Source organism: Amborella trichopoda, chromosome 12, assembly GCF_054954075.1.
Source record: "Amborella trichopoda isolate Santa Cruz 75 chromosome 12, AtrichopodaSantaCruz75HAP2 v2.0, whole genome shotgun sequence".
Classification (NCBI taxonomy): Eukaryota; Viridiplantae; Streptophyta; class Magnoliopsida; order Amborellales; family Amborellaceae; genus Amborella; species Amborella trichopoda.
The window spans coordinates 3,359,024-3,372,043 of record NC_142347.1 but is presented as its reverse complement, the minus strand read 5'-3'; the positions used below and the strand labels follow the sequence as shown (position 1 = coordinate 3,372,043).

At 36.5% G+C, this 13,020-nt stretch overlaps 1 long non-coding RNA gene and 1 other non-coding gene across 2 annotated transcripts; one reads left to right on the top strand and one right to left on the bottom strand.

Annotated features, from left to right (window-relative positions):
- Positions 1-4,970: 4,970 nt before the first annotated feature.
- On the bottom strand, positions 4,971-5,603 carry LOC148779362 (uncharacterized). Its single transcript, XR_016046213.1, has 2 exons — positions 5,459-5,603; positions 4,971-5,269 (listed from the first exon to the last, which is right to left on the bottom strand). It is a non-coding gene; the product is annotated as an uncharacterized LOC148779362 (long non-coding RNA).
- Positions 5,604-6,014: 411 nt separating this feature from the next.
- On the top strand, positions 6,015-6,087 carry TRNAA-CGC (transfer RNA alanine (anticodon CGC)). Its single transcript has one exon. It is a non-coding gene; the product is annotated as a tRNA-Ala (tRNA).
- Positions 6,088-13,020: the final 6,933 nt, after the last annotated feature.

Below are 13,020 nucleotides of genomic sequence, written 5' to 3'. Positions count from 1 at the left end.
AAGGGTGTCATTTGCTCGTAATTTGACTTTATAAACCTATTTACTACCAATAGCATGCTTGTTGGGGGCATTGAGACCAAATCTCAAGTGTGATTTGCCTCTAAAGCTGTAATTTCCTCATTCATAGCCGACCTAATCTCAAGTGTGATTTATTTCTAAAGTTGTAATTTCCTCATTCATAGCTATACACCAACATCGGAGTTTAGATACCCGAGAATAAAATGATGGCTCATAAAACAATGTATTAGTAATGGTTCCAGGAGAACAAGTATGGTATGTTCAGATATAATAAGATTTCGAAGTGACCATCGAAGCGGAACATAAGCTGTTGAAGGATCAACAACTGGCGGTGATGTATGATCAACACTTGATAAAGACGGTTCATCAAAGTTAGTTATTGAAAGTGGTGATCCCTAATTTCTATGATAACGAGAACTATCATCTTGAGAATGGGGAATATCGAAACCAGGAAGAAAGGAAAATTTAGGTCCATGTTTGAGTGAATTATGGTGTGAGCAGTGTTGATGGAAGGGTATGTGCTCGAAAAAGGTAACATATCGGGATACTCTAATATGATTGGTAGAATGATCAAAACAACGATATCCCATTAAGTTTGTTGGACAGCCTAGAAACATGCATTTGACAGACTTAGGTGAGAGTTTATCACATGTAGAGGATGGTAGAAGCACAAAGCAAATGTACCCAAACACACGTAAATGTGAGTAATTAGGGGGTTTTCGAAAGAGCTTTTAGAATGGTGACACTTTCTGTAAAACCGGTGTAGGGAGAATATTAACAAGGTAGATAATAATATAGATTGCTTCAGCCCAAATGCTCTTTAGGGGAATGAGAGTTTATAAGAAGAGAACAAACAATGTCAAGAATATGACGATGTTTTCTTTCAGCAACAAAATTTTGTTTAGGGGTATGTGGGCATGAACGTTGATGGATAATGCCATTTGTATGAAAATATGCCTGAAATTAATTGGATAGATACTCCCCCGCAGAATCAGACCTAAAAACTTTAATGTTTTTATCAAATTGATTGCTTATCATATTATGGAAGTCTTTAAAAACACTAAACATACTTGACTTGTATTTGAGAAAATAAACCCAAGAATCTTAGAGAAATAATCTATAAATATCACATAATAAGAAAATCTACTAATTGAAGGAATAGGAGCAAGACCCCAAACATCAGAGTGTACTAAAGAGAAAGGATGAATACTTTTATTATTGCTATGAGGAAAATGTTGAGCCACGCTTTCTGCCAACTTGCCCCTCTCACAAATAATAGTCTTGTCAAATTTTTCATGAGAGTAGATAACAAGTAAAGGTTCAGAGTTTAAAAGAGAAAGCATTTTTTGATAGTATGGGTGTCCTAACCTACAATGCCAAACATACCAAAGTGAATTTGATTGACTTATTTCATGAGGAGAATGGGAAAGATGACAAACTGGCAGAGCTTGTGAAAGGTAAGAAAGAGCTTCACTGAAACTAACTGTAAAACGCTGACCTTGCTTAGTGCATCTTCTAATCACTTTATCGATTGTTAAGTCCTGCACCACACAACCTTTATTAGAAAAAAAAACAAGGCACTTATTATCTACTCACTGGCCAATAGATATTAAATTCAGTGGAAGGTTAGGAACATAATGGACATCTTCCAATGGTAAGCAGTTACCAGATGGACCATGAACACTAGTATGACCAAAATGGGTAACATGAAGTGGAGACCCATTAATAGTAAAATCAGTTATATTTTTAGAATGGCTTTGTATTGAGAGAGTTGTCCTGTCAAATGATTTGATGTTCCTGAGTCCATGATCCAAGTGTTTGATAAAAAATTTGAGTTACCTAAAAAACCCATGGCTGCCAAAACTTGAGCAAGTTGCTAGAGGGTAGTTGGGTCAATGGAGTGAAGATCTGATATGGATAGAAGCGTAACAAACGTAGAGGCAGAATGGGAGGGAATTGAACTGGCATCCTCCGTATTGGTATGATTAGGAATAGAGGCGTTTGTAGCCCATTGAGTGTGTATAGGAGGCTTCTCATGTGCTTGAGGGCATTTTCGACAATCATTAATTACATGCCCTAACTTCTTGCAGCAATTGCAAAAAGTACGCTTCCTGCACCGATCAGCCGTGTGTCCTTTTTGTTTGCATATGTGACATTGCACTTAGACATAGTTAGCATCCTTGTTAGGAGAATTGGAAATGACTAAGGCCACATCAGTGACATAATGTGAGGTAGATTTGCAAATCCCAAGAGTGCCTAAGCGAGTTTCTCCAGCAAGGAGATCTGATAGGCAATCGTCCAATCATGGAGCGGGAGTACGATGAAGGATTGATGCTCTCATGCTTTTAAACTCTGATCGCAACCCCATAAGGAAGTGAAATAAGCATCACTAATTTCGTGCTTTAGTAATAGATTCAGTGGGTGGTTCTATCTCCATTGAGTCCATCTCATTCCATATATCTGAGAAAGTATTAAAATAATATTGAATTGATGAGTCCCCTTGTTGTATCTTTATGCTCTCTTATTCAAGGGTGTACAAACGTGCAGTGGGCAGTGTTTGGTCGAGAATAAATTTTTTGTAGATAATCCCATATTGCTTTGGTACTGGGTTGATATGTGAGGTTGCCCATATCACAATAGAGCTATTTATAACAAACCAATTGGTATGCCCGTTCTCATCCTTAGGCTGGGGAGCAGAACCATTAATATATCTCCATAACTTTCTTCCCATAAGAAAACGTCGCTTCTGGAAAGACCATAAATTGTAGTTCTTTCCATCAAGTCGAACAGAGATAATTGCATTCTCTGTAACACTTTTGGTGCCTATAGATGGGTAAAGAAAATAGAAAGGTGCTAAGATGTGTAATGAGACATAAGGAGAAATAACATTGAGAAAATATGAGATAGTTTGAGGAGACGAGACAGACGGATGAAAAGGATATAACGATCTCATATCGGTGCTAGTAAGTTTTATTTCTTATTTGCTTTATTTGCGTGATTTCCCACTCATACATGCACGCATCGGCTTAGGCATAATTTTTGTATCCTATATATCCACGTTCCGCTACGCGCATCCGCATTCGTGTGAGAGAGCTCTAATTGGGTGAGCCCAACACTTGAGTTGAATATTGATGATCAATCCTTTGGAAACCTAGTCCAAGCAGGTAGTGGGGGCATAATCATAAGACGAAAATGGGTGTTTTCTAACTGGTTTTCTTATCTGGGAATGATATCAATAATGCAATTGATGTTAAATACATTAAAATTGAGAGTTCATTTCTCAAAAAAAAGCTTTTTCCTAACTATTTGGGGCTAGCTAAATGAAAAGTATTGGTGGGATCCATGTTAGAAAATTTAGCACCTCTTTGGTTGTCCGCACTTTATTTCTTAACTGTCTCTCATGCCTACGTGATGGCCATTGGTCCAGCTGCCATGTGTATGTGGAAGCAAACCATAGTGCTGATTCTTTAGCAAAGTAGGGGCTAGATCTTCTGAGGGCACACTTTGGATGGTCAGACCACCTGATTTTATTGGTTGATTCCTTCCTTCAGATGTAATAAGTACTCCCTTTCAAAGAGTATCCATATTCTAGTTTTGTATCAAATTTTAGTTAATAAAAATGGGGAGAGGGACCTTGTTCCCCCTTGATTTACCAAAAAATAAAGAAATGAAAAAAAGAGTAAAGGACACAGTTTTGGTACCTAACACCGTGCGGTCCCTTGTGTACCGAACACCATCTCTAAGATGGATGCCAAAAAATGTTACATCCACTAAAAGTTAAAATGGGTGGTGAACATCCACTAAAATTTTGGATCTAAAATACGTCTTTGAGATATATTTTGTAGTGAGAATGCACAAGAATAGTGTGAGTCCGTAAACCCACCAAACACTTGTTCAAAAGTAAAAGCTCCCTATACGTGACGAGGAGGTACATATTATTCAAAGTGATGTAAATTAAAGTTTGAAAAATCTCCATTTTTTAGATTTCGGAGGACACCATGATCTTCTTGAATCGAGAATCATCCCTAATTTCTATAACTTATCATATTCCGTATTTTTCTTAATTTTTTGATGATTTAACAAAGAAAATGACTTTCCAACTTCTTAGGTGCCATATTATTTTCTCATAAGTTTGGGAAATTTATCGGACTACCTTTAGGATATGAAAAATTTAATAATTTATCCACATCTTTTGATTTAATTTCAAAAGAAAAAGGTTTCTATACTTCCCCTACATCATGAGGAGATCTATGCTTCCCCTACCATCCAGCCATCCAATTTTGTTCAAGTCAGCCACTCACCTTTTGATCTTAGATCCGACGCCTCAAGATATTTTGTTTTTAATTTTTTTTATAGAAATTGTATGAATATGAAATTTGGTACGTGCGATCTTCTCATTGGGTCGCACCTACAAAAAATATTAAACAAGTTTTTGATAAAATATAATAACAAAAATACCCCTTGAAACTTTCGAGGGTATTTTGGCCATTTTATTTTATTAAAAATATTTTCGTATATTGTTTTACATGTGCAAGTTTAATAGAGGAATGGACACCCAAAATTTAGTGTCAAAATATTTTATATAAAACAAAATAAAATAGTATAGAGACGTGATATTGTGATTCGGGTCATCCTAGCCCTCCATTTAGAATGGAGCGTTGGATAAAGGGGAAGTAATAAGTTTTATATTGTAGGAGAAGCATAGAAAGCTTGCCCTTCCAGAATACCCATTAAAAAAAGTGGAATAATTATATAGGATAAAATTTGAATAGCTAATCTCTATTGAGTATTTTGATAAATTTCTCTTAATTTTTTGCTAGATCCTGATTTGGATGATCCAAATTGGTCCATTAAGAGAGCCAATCCATCCAAGCAATCTGTTTTTTAAGACCTTGGTGTAGATGAGAGCAATGCCTAAAACAAAGGGGATAATCTACAAAGATACCATTTACTTTTTGTACAAAGAGATCACAAACATTCTTGTCTCTTTGATTTCATAATAGGTGGCTTCAAGAGATTATCATTGATTATATACAGCTTCAAAAAAAAAAAAAAAACTCAAACTTCGTGACTCATTCTAAGCCATCAAATTAGACATTTAATGAATGGGAATAGTTGTGACCTTATTGTACAAAAGATAAATAATCTCATTTTAAGCAATCCCAAAATAACAAATTACATACATACTGCAGTTAATAAAACCTTCTGCTAGAAAAAGCTTTCTTCTGAACCCCTTCCTGAATAATGCCACCTTGAGGACAAACAATATAAAATTCCATTCAAAACTCCTTTAACAGGATACAGAGAGTTAACAAAAGAAAGTTCCATGTTCTCACTGCTGACTAAGTGACACTTGAAGTGCTTGGACAAGAAGAAGAATGTGATAAAAAAAAACGCATCTGAAATGAAAAGAAAAAAAAAAAAAAAAAAATCTCATTACCTTCTTTAATAAGTATTTCATTTTAAAGTCATCAGAGATAGCTCACTTTTCTAGCTTTGATTTGCTTGCATCCACTCTACATAATTGTCCAAATATCAAAGGGCAAGCAAGGTCTGGCTCATAATTTTTAAAATCTGGGAAACTGATCTGCTTCAGAGAAGATAGTAATATCACATCAGTCCAATTTACAGCCATAAATTACGTCGGCTTAGAAAAGACGCAAAAAGCTTTGTGGTGGGGGTCATTGGCATGACCAAGTACGGTCATTTGCCACAATATTGATAAATTGGAAAAGAATATTCACCATTTTCATGCCCATACTTTCTAATATTCGTATGTCATAATTATCATATTGAATGTTGCATGATAGCAACGAATTCAATACATGAACCCTAAAAGAAATTAAAATAAAATTGGATTGCACAAATCGAATGACTAAATTTTTGAAATTTGGAATTTGATCCCAACGTGTTAGTAATTTGCTGCAGAATGCTATGGTGAGCTATAGCGAATGAAATATTAATGTTAGACAATAAAGATCATTCTTAGCACTCAAGGGGACGTAGCTCATATGGTAGAGCGCTCGCTTCGCATGCGAGAGGCACGGGGTTCGATTCCCCGCGTCTCCATCTTTGACAGAGTTTTGAGGGGCCTCTTTGAAAGAATTTCGAAGGGCACATGTTATACTGTGAGGGCTCTGAAAGAGAACCTCCATGTTTGAAGAGCACAGTTTTAAATTGAGGGGTCTAAAAGAAGGAACACCAAGTTTTGAAAGGGCACACATTTTAAATTGAGGGGTCTAAAAGAAGGAGCACATTTTAAATTGAGGGGTCTAAAGGAAGGAATACACAGTTTAAAAGAGGGCTCTGAAAGAGAACCTCCATGTTTGAAGAGCACAGTTTTAAATTGAGGGGTCTAAAAGAAGGAACACCAAGTTTTGAAAGGGCACACATTTTAAATTGAGGGGTCTAAAAGAAGGAGCGCATTTTAAATTGAGGGGTCTAAAGGAAGGAATACACAGTTTAAATTGAGGGGTCTAAAAAAAGGAATACACAGTTTAAATTGAGGGGTCTAAAGGAAGGAATACACAGTTTAAATTGAGAGGTCTAAAAGAAGGAATACACAGTTTAAATTGAGGGGTCTAAAAGAAGGAATACACAGTTTAAATTGAGAGGTCTAATACACAAATTTTAAATTTGAGGGGTCAGAGTCTAAAAGAAGGAATACACAGTTTAAATTGAGAGGTCTAATACACAAATTTTAAATTTGAGGGGTCAGAGTCTAAAAGAAGGAATACACACAGTTTAAATTGAGGGGTCTAAAAGAAGGAACACCATTTTGATACACAGTTTAAATTGAGGGGTCTAAAAGAAGGAATACACACAGTTTAATTTGCGGGGTCTAAAAGAAGGATTACACAGTTTAAATTGAGGGGTCGGGGTCTAAAAGAAGGAAAATACACACAATTTAAATTGAGGTGTCTAAAGGAAGGAATACACACATTTTAAATTGAGGGGTCGGGGTCTAAAAGAAGGAATACACAGTTTAAATTGAGGGGTCTAAAAGAGGGAATACCAATTGGTCTATTTTGATACACACTTATTCAGGGTCTAAAAGAAGGAATACCATTTTGATACACACTTATTCATGATACACTTATGAGGGCTTTTTATGATGCACTTATTCATACCGTCTAAGATAAAAAAGAAGGAATAACACTTTGATACACACTTATTCGTGATACACTTATGAGGGCTTTTTATGATGCACTTATTCATGACATCTAAGATTAAATTGAGGGGTCTAAAAGAAGGAATACCTCTAAGATTACATTGAGGGGTCTAAAAGAAGGAATACCTTTTTTATGATACACTTATCAGGGCTGATTCATACCAAAAAGAAGGAATACCATTTTGATACACTTATTCATGATACATTTATGAGGGATGTTTATGATGCACTTATTCATACCATCTAAGATTAAATTGAGGGGTCTAAAAGAAGGAATACCTCTAAGATTGCATTGAGGGGTCTAAAAGAAGGAATAACTTTTTTATGATACACTTATCAGGGCTGATTCATACCAGCACATATTAAATTGAGGGCTCTTAAAGAAGAAATATCCAAGGTAACACTTGCTCAGATATAGATTATTGTTGAAAGTGATTCAACAAATGTCATTGCATGGTCCAAGGAACCTTCTTTTGTCCCTTGGACATGGACAACCTCAATGGATGAGATTCTTTGGAGTCGGGAGGAAAAGGAGTTCCGATTTCAGCATGTTAATAGAGTGAGAAACTCTGAGGCTGATACTTTTGTTAAAGTTGCAATAAAAGAAATAGAGAAGAGAAAAGAAGAGAAACACAACATTTGTTGAAGTTGCAATAAAAGAAATAGAGAAAAGAAGAAGAGAAACACAACATATACGTGATTTGGTAATGGTGCCTACATCTACGAAAGGTAAACCAGTATTATATTCATAATTATTGTTCTGGTTTACTAGAGGTTTATAAAGTTACAATTTTTATCTTTTAAAAAACAAATCTCGTTACAACTGTAGCCTCACAAAATCAAAAACTCAATATAAAAACTTGCAATCCATAAAATAGATGACCTAATATCTTGTTGCTATAACTGTCAACAACTTTAGTGAAGAAGGCTATAGTGTGAATGCTCTTCCTTCCTTGTTTCCTCTACTATTCTCCTATCTTCATCCTCTCTCTCTCTCTCCACTCCCCTCCCAACTCCGCTTTTCTCTTCAATCTCTTCTCTTCTCTCCTATTTGTTTCTATCCTTTCTTATGATTGTACATGTACCTCTTTTATTTTCTCCCTGAAATACTCAATGTTCAAAACAAAAATAAAGTGCCTTCTTAAACGTTCCTAAACTTCAACCTCAACTATTTTCACTCTTATTTTCTTCAATCCATGATGATGGGTTGGGCTTTGGCTGGGCGGTGGACAGAAGAGGACAGCCCATGCCCGAGCTCAGCCTAAAACCATAAAAGTTAGAACCAGACCCATAAGTGTAGTTTTCGGCTTGGACCAATCTTGGCTCAAATTCATGATGACAAAGGCCCAAGCCTAAAAATAGGGTGGGCCGTCTTGGGCTGGGTATCATACAATTTGAAAATTTTTGGCTGGAAATAGTGGCGGCTCGAGCCCAACACATGAGTACTTTGGGTATACCAGGCATGGCCCATGTGCACATGTGGACCAAAATTGGGCTAGTCCCAAAGCACCTGATTGTCTTTTTACTGTTTTTCATATCATCCGTATAGGGTATTTGTTTATTCTTTACCTTCAAAAGTATTTTTGTCCACTGTATAAATATATATATACTAATATCTAAAACTAATAGATGTGTGGAATGAATCGTGAAGGTGTTCTTTCTCTCTAAGGTTTTGGTAATTTTACATGATATGAGAGCTTCGATCTCATCTTTTCTCTCTGTCATCATAGCTTTTTCTCATCTTCTTGCGTAACCAGTAAGTGCAATACCTTCTCCTCTTTGTCTTGGCATAAACTATTATTCTTCCATCTCTTTCTTTCAGGTTATAGGGGGAAAGAGAAGAAAATGGGCTTGCTTCTTTCCTCTCTCCATAATCTTCTTCGTCTACAACTAAAAGTCTACAAAAGCCCTCAGTTTCTTTCTTGTGGACCAAAATTCTCTCTCTATGTTAAGGATTTGAAAATCCCAAACGCTACAACGCTACCCGAACTTAACTTCTCTCTCTACAAATTCCCACTCTGTTTATTTGACCCACTACCTCACACTTTCTCCTTTGTTTCTCTCTCGATCTTCCCTCTCTGTTTCTTTGGGTTACCTAATCCTTTCAATTCCCATCAGCCTGCAACCCAACCTCCTCGCTCTTATATAAGCAAATACCTCATATTCTCTCTCTGCAGCTGAAATACAGGAGCTTCTTCGGCCTCAATTTAGTGAGTTTGTCTTTTCCTCTTATCTTTCTCTCTCTACTCTTCCTCTATCCCCTCTTTTCTCTCTTGATGTCTTTATCCATAGGCTATCGTTTTGTCCTCATCTTTAAAATTTTGTGTTGAATTATTTTCTGAAAATCCAAACTTGAGGTTGGCAAACTATGTGCCGTACTACTGTCTATTAACTCAAACCCAAAGTTGGCGACCCTTGTGCTGAACTAATCTTTGTGAAGTCAATCTCACTTTTATTTCTCATAATTGTTCTCTTTTAGGGAGTACTTTCAAAACTTCAAGTGAAGTAACTCTTTTTAAATTATAACCTCTTTAAGCTTCCCATCTTTTATCTCTATTAAACGCAATAGAGACAACTATTTCAAATAAAAAGCCCAAGTTTTCAATTGTATTAAAGGCCCACATCTTAAAAGTCATATTGATGGATCTAGTCGGGTACAAAATGAACTTATTTTTGAAGAATAAAAAAAAAATTAAGGCACCAATCTAGAACCGTTAAAGGACTCCAATTTTTGGAATGGCGAATGAAGGACAAAATACTATTGAGTTGGTTACTTTCTCCTCTTTTCGATGATTTGCTCAATGAAATAATGCATCTAAAGATAGCTCAAGTAGTATCGGAGCCGCTTTACAGCACAGATCGAAGGGAAACATTTGTCAATGTTCTTCAACTTAAAATATAATTGATCAATTTACAAAAGGTCTCTCAATCAGTGACTGAATATCTGAATACGTTCAAAACTATATGTGACCGCCTTGCAACAATTGGTAGTCCAGTAAGTGATCAAGATATGATCCTCTATACCCTCAAATGTCTTGGTCCAGAGTTTAAGTCCTTTGAGACCTCCCTGATGCCCAAACCACCATTTCCGTCCTTCTTAGAGCTTCGATTTGCTTTTCGCACATATAAAGCTCGGTTTGTATCTTCATCAGTTGTTGAAAGTAATCCTCAAGCCTTGGTGAATACATTATCAAGGCAAAGAGGTGGATATGTTCGAGGACATGGTTGTTATGGAGGCAAAGGAAGTAGAGGAGGTAGAGGTCGCAACCCAAATCAGCAAGGCATTCTCGGAGCCAACCCACCTTTTCATCAACGTCCTCAGCATAGAATGGGCATGATACCTTGCGTAACTTGCCAGTATTGTGGGCAACATGGACATATTGCTAAAAACTGTTAGGATATAAAAAATGTCTCATTGTCCTAAAAAGTGCTAGTGCAGGATTTCAACAATTTGTCAAACGCTACACCAACTGATAATTGCTGGGTTATGGATTCGGGTGCAATTGCTTTTATGACGGATGACAACTCTCACCTTAGAGGTATGATTCCTTACTATGGTTCTTGTATGGTTTTCACTAGAGATGGTACTGCCCTACCAATAACCCATATTGGAACTGTGAGTATTTCTACTACCTTTGGTTCTTTAAATATTCCTATTGTTTTACTTGTTCCCAAATTAAAGAAACAACTAATATCTGTATCTCAATTTGCTAAAGATTTTAAGTGTTATTTTGGGTTTACCCCTCATGCTAGTGTTGTGAAGGATATACAAAGTGGGAAGTTTATTACTGAGGAGGTGCAGAGAGAAGGTTTGTACGTGTTTCAAAATGATCAACTTTATGGTCTTGCTACAATTATCTTCAAAGCTAGAGGACGAGCTATTTTCTGGCATGAGTGCTTAAGTCATCCTAGTTTCACTACTGTCAGTCATCTTGGAATAGAGTTAGCTCTACCTAATTTTGTTGATGATTTACCTCCTGTTTCATTGTGTTCTTCTTGTCAATTAGGAAAACACTCTGAGTTTACACTTGAATATTCCAATGGAAAGTCTAATGCTCCTCTTGATTTAATTCACAGTGATGTTTGGGGTCCAACTCCAGTTATTTCCTTATCAGGTTCTAAATTGTATGTTGTTTTTGTGGATGATTATATTCGATTTACTTGAATATATTTTTTGAAGCAAAAATATGATGTATTTAATTGTTTTGTTAAATTTCACACTTATGTTGAGCGTTATTTTGCTCGCAAACTTAAGGCTTTTAGATCTATAGTGGAGGTGAATTTACCTTTCATATTTTTAGAGAATATTTGAGTCAGCAGGGAATTCATCATCAATATTCATGTCCATACACTCCAGCACAAAATGGTGCTGCTGAGCGCAAACACTGTAACATTGGTGAGAGTAGTCTTTCCATGATATATTCAAGTGGTCTACCTCAATTCCTTTAGTCAGAAGCCTTTCCCACTGTTGTACATCTCATTAACAGATTGCCAAGCTCTACATTGTCCTTCATATCTCCTTTCCAAAAGCTCTTTTGTAGTAAACTAGATTACTCTTTTCTTCGGGTATTTGGTTGAGTATGCTTCCCACACATTTAGTCCTCTCAAAGAAATAAATTTTCTCCTAAGGCTTATGAGTGTGGATTATTGGATACAACTTCGGCTATAAAGGTTATCGATGTTATGACAAAGTGGAGGAACTTTTTTTCATTGCAAGACATGTAACTTTTGATGAAACTAGGTTCTACTTTAAGAACCAGTGTTCCCAAATTAATACAAATAGCATGTCAAATAATGTGTCTGGACCTATTTCAATGCCTTTCAATTGCAGAAAAAAGTACACCCACGAACTTTTATCTCCTCTTAAGTTACAGATGAACCATCTCAGCAGCATCACCCTCAACTGTCATCGCCTCACTCTGACAGGTCTGATCAACAACCTATTTCCTCGGCAGATGTTTCACCACTTTCTTTTTCTTCTCCTACTTCTAACTTAGATGCATCTCCCATAGTACAACATGATTTATCTGAAGGACCCTTAGCAGCTTCACCTATACCACCACGTCGTTCCTCTTACTCCACACAACCTCCTAGATATTTGTCAGACTGCCAAATTTACTCTGCAACCGTTTCTTCTCCTGACACCACCTCTAAGACCTTAAGAACGAAATACCCCATTGAAAGTTACACCTCGAGAAAGAGATTGTCTTCCGATTATCAAATATTTGCAACACAAGTTTCTCAAATTCGGGAACCAACCACCTATGAAGAAGTTATCTCTAACAAAGGATGGCTGGCCTCAATGAAAGAAGAGATTCATGCACTTCAAAGGAATCACACTTGAGAATTAGTGCCATTGCCTCTAGGCAAAAATGTAGTGAGCTCAAAATGAGTGTATAAAGTTAAGGTCAGATCAGATGGCTCAGTTAAAAAGTTGAGGTTCTGACTAGTGGTCAAGGGCTTTAGTCAAGAATATGGCATTGATTATGATGAAACTTTCACTCTAATTGTAAAGGCACCCATTATTCGATCCATCCTGGCTCTGTCATCTATGTTTAATTGGAAACTCCATCAACTTGACTTAAAAAATGCATTCCTTCATGATGATTTGAAAGAAGAGGTGTACATGCAACAACCCAAAGGATTTGAAGATCCCTTACAACCACGTCATGTCTGCAAATTAAAAAGGGCGATTTATGGACTCAAACAAGCTCCTTGGGCATGATTTGAGAAATTCAGTTGTCTACTCCATAGTATTGGTTTTCAAAGCAACGTTGACTACTCTTTATTTCTTAAAGGGTGCTGTTTGTATAGAGCCTAGGCTCTAAACA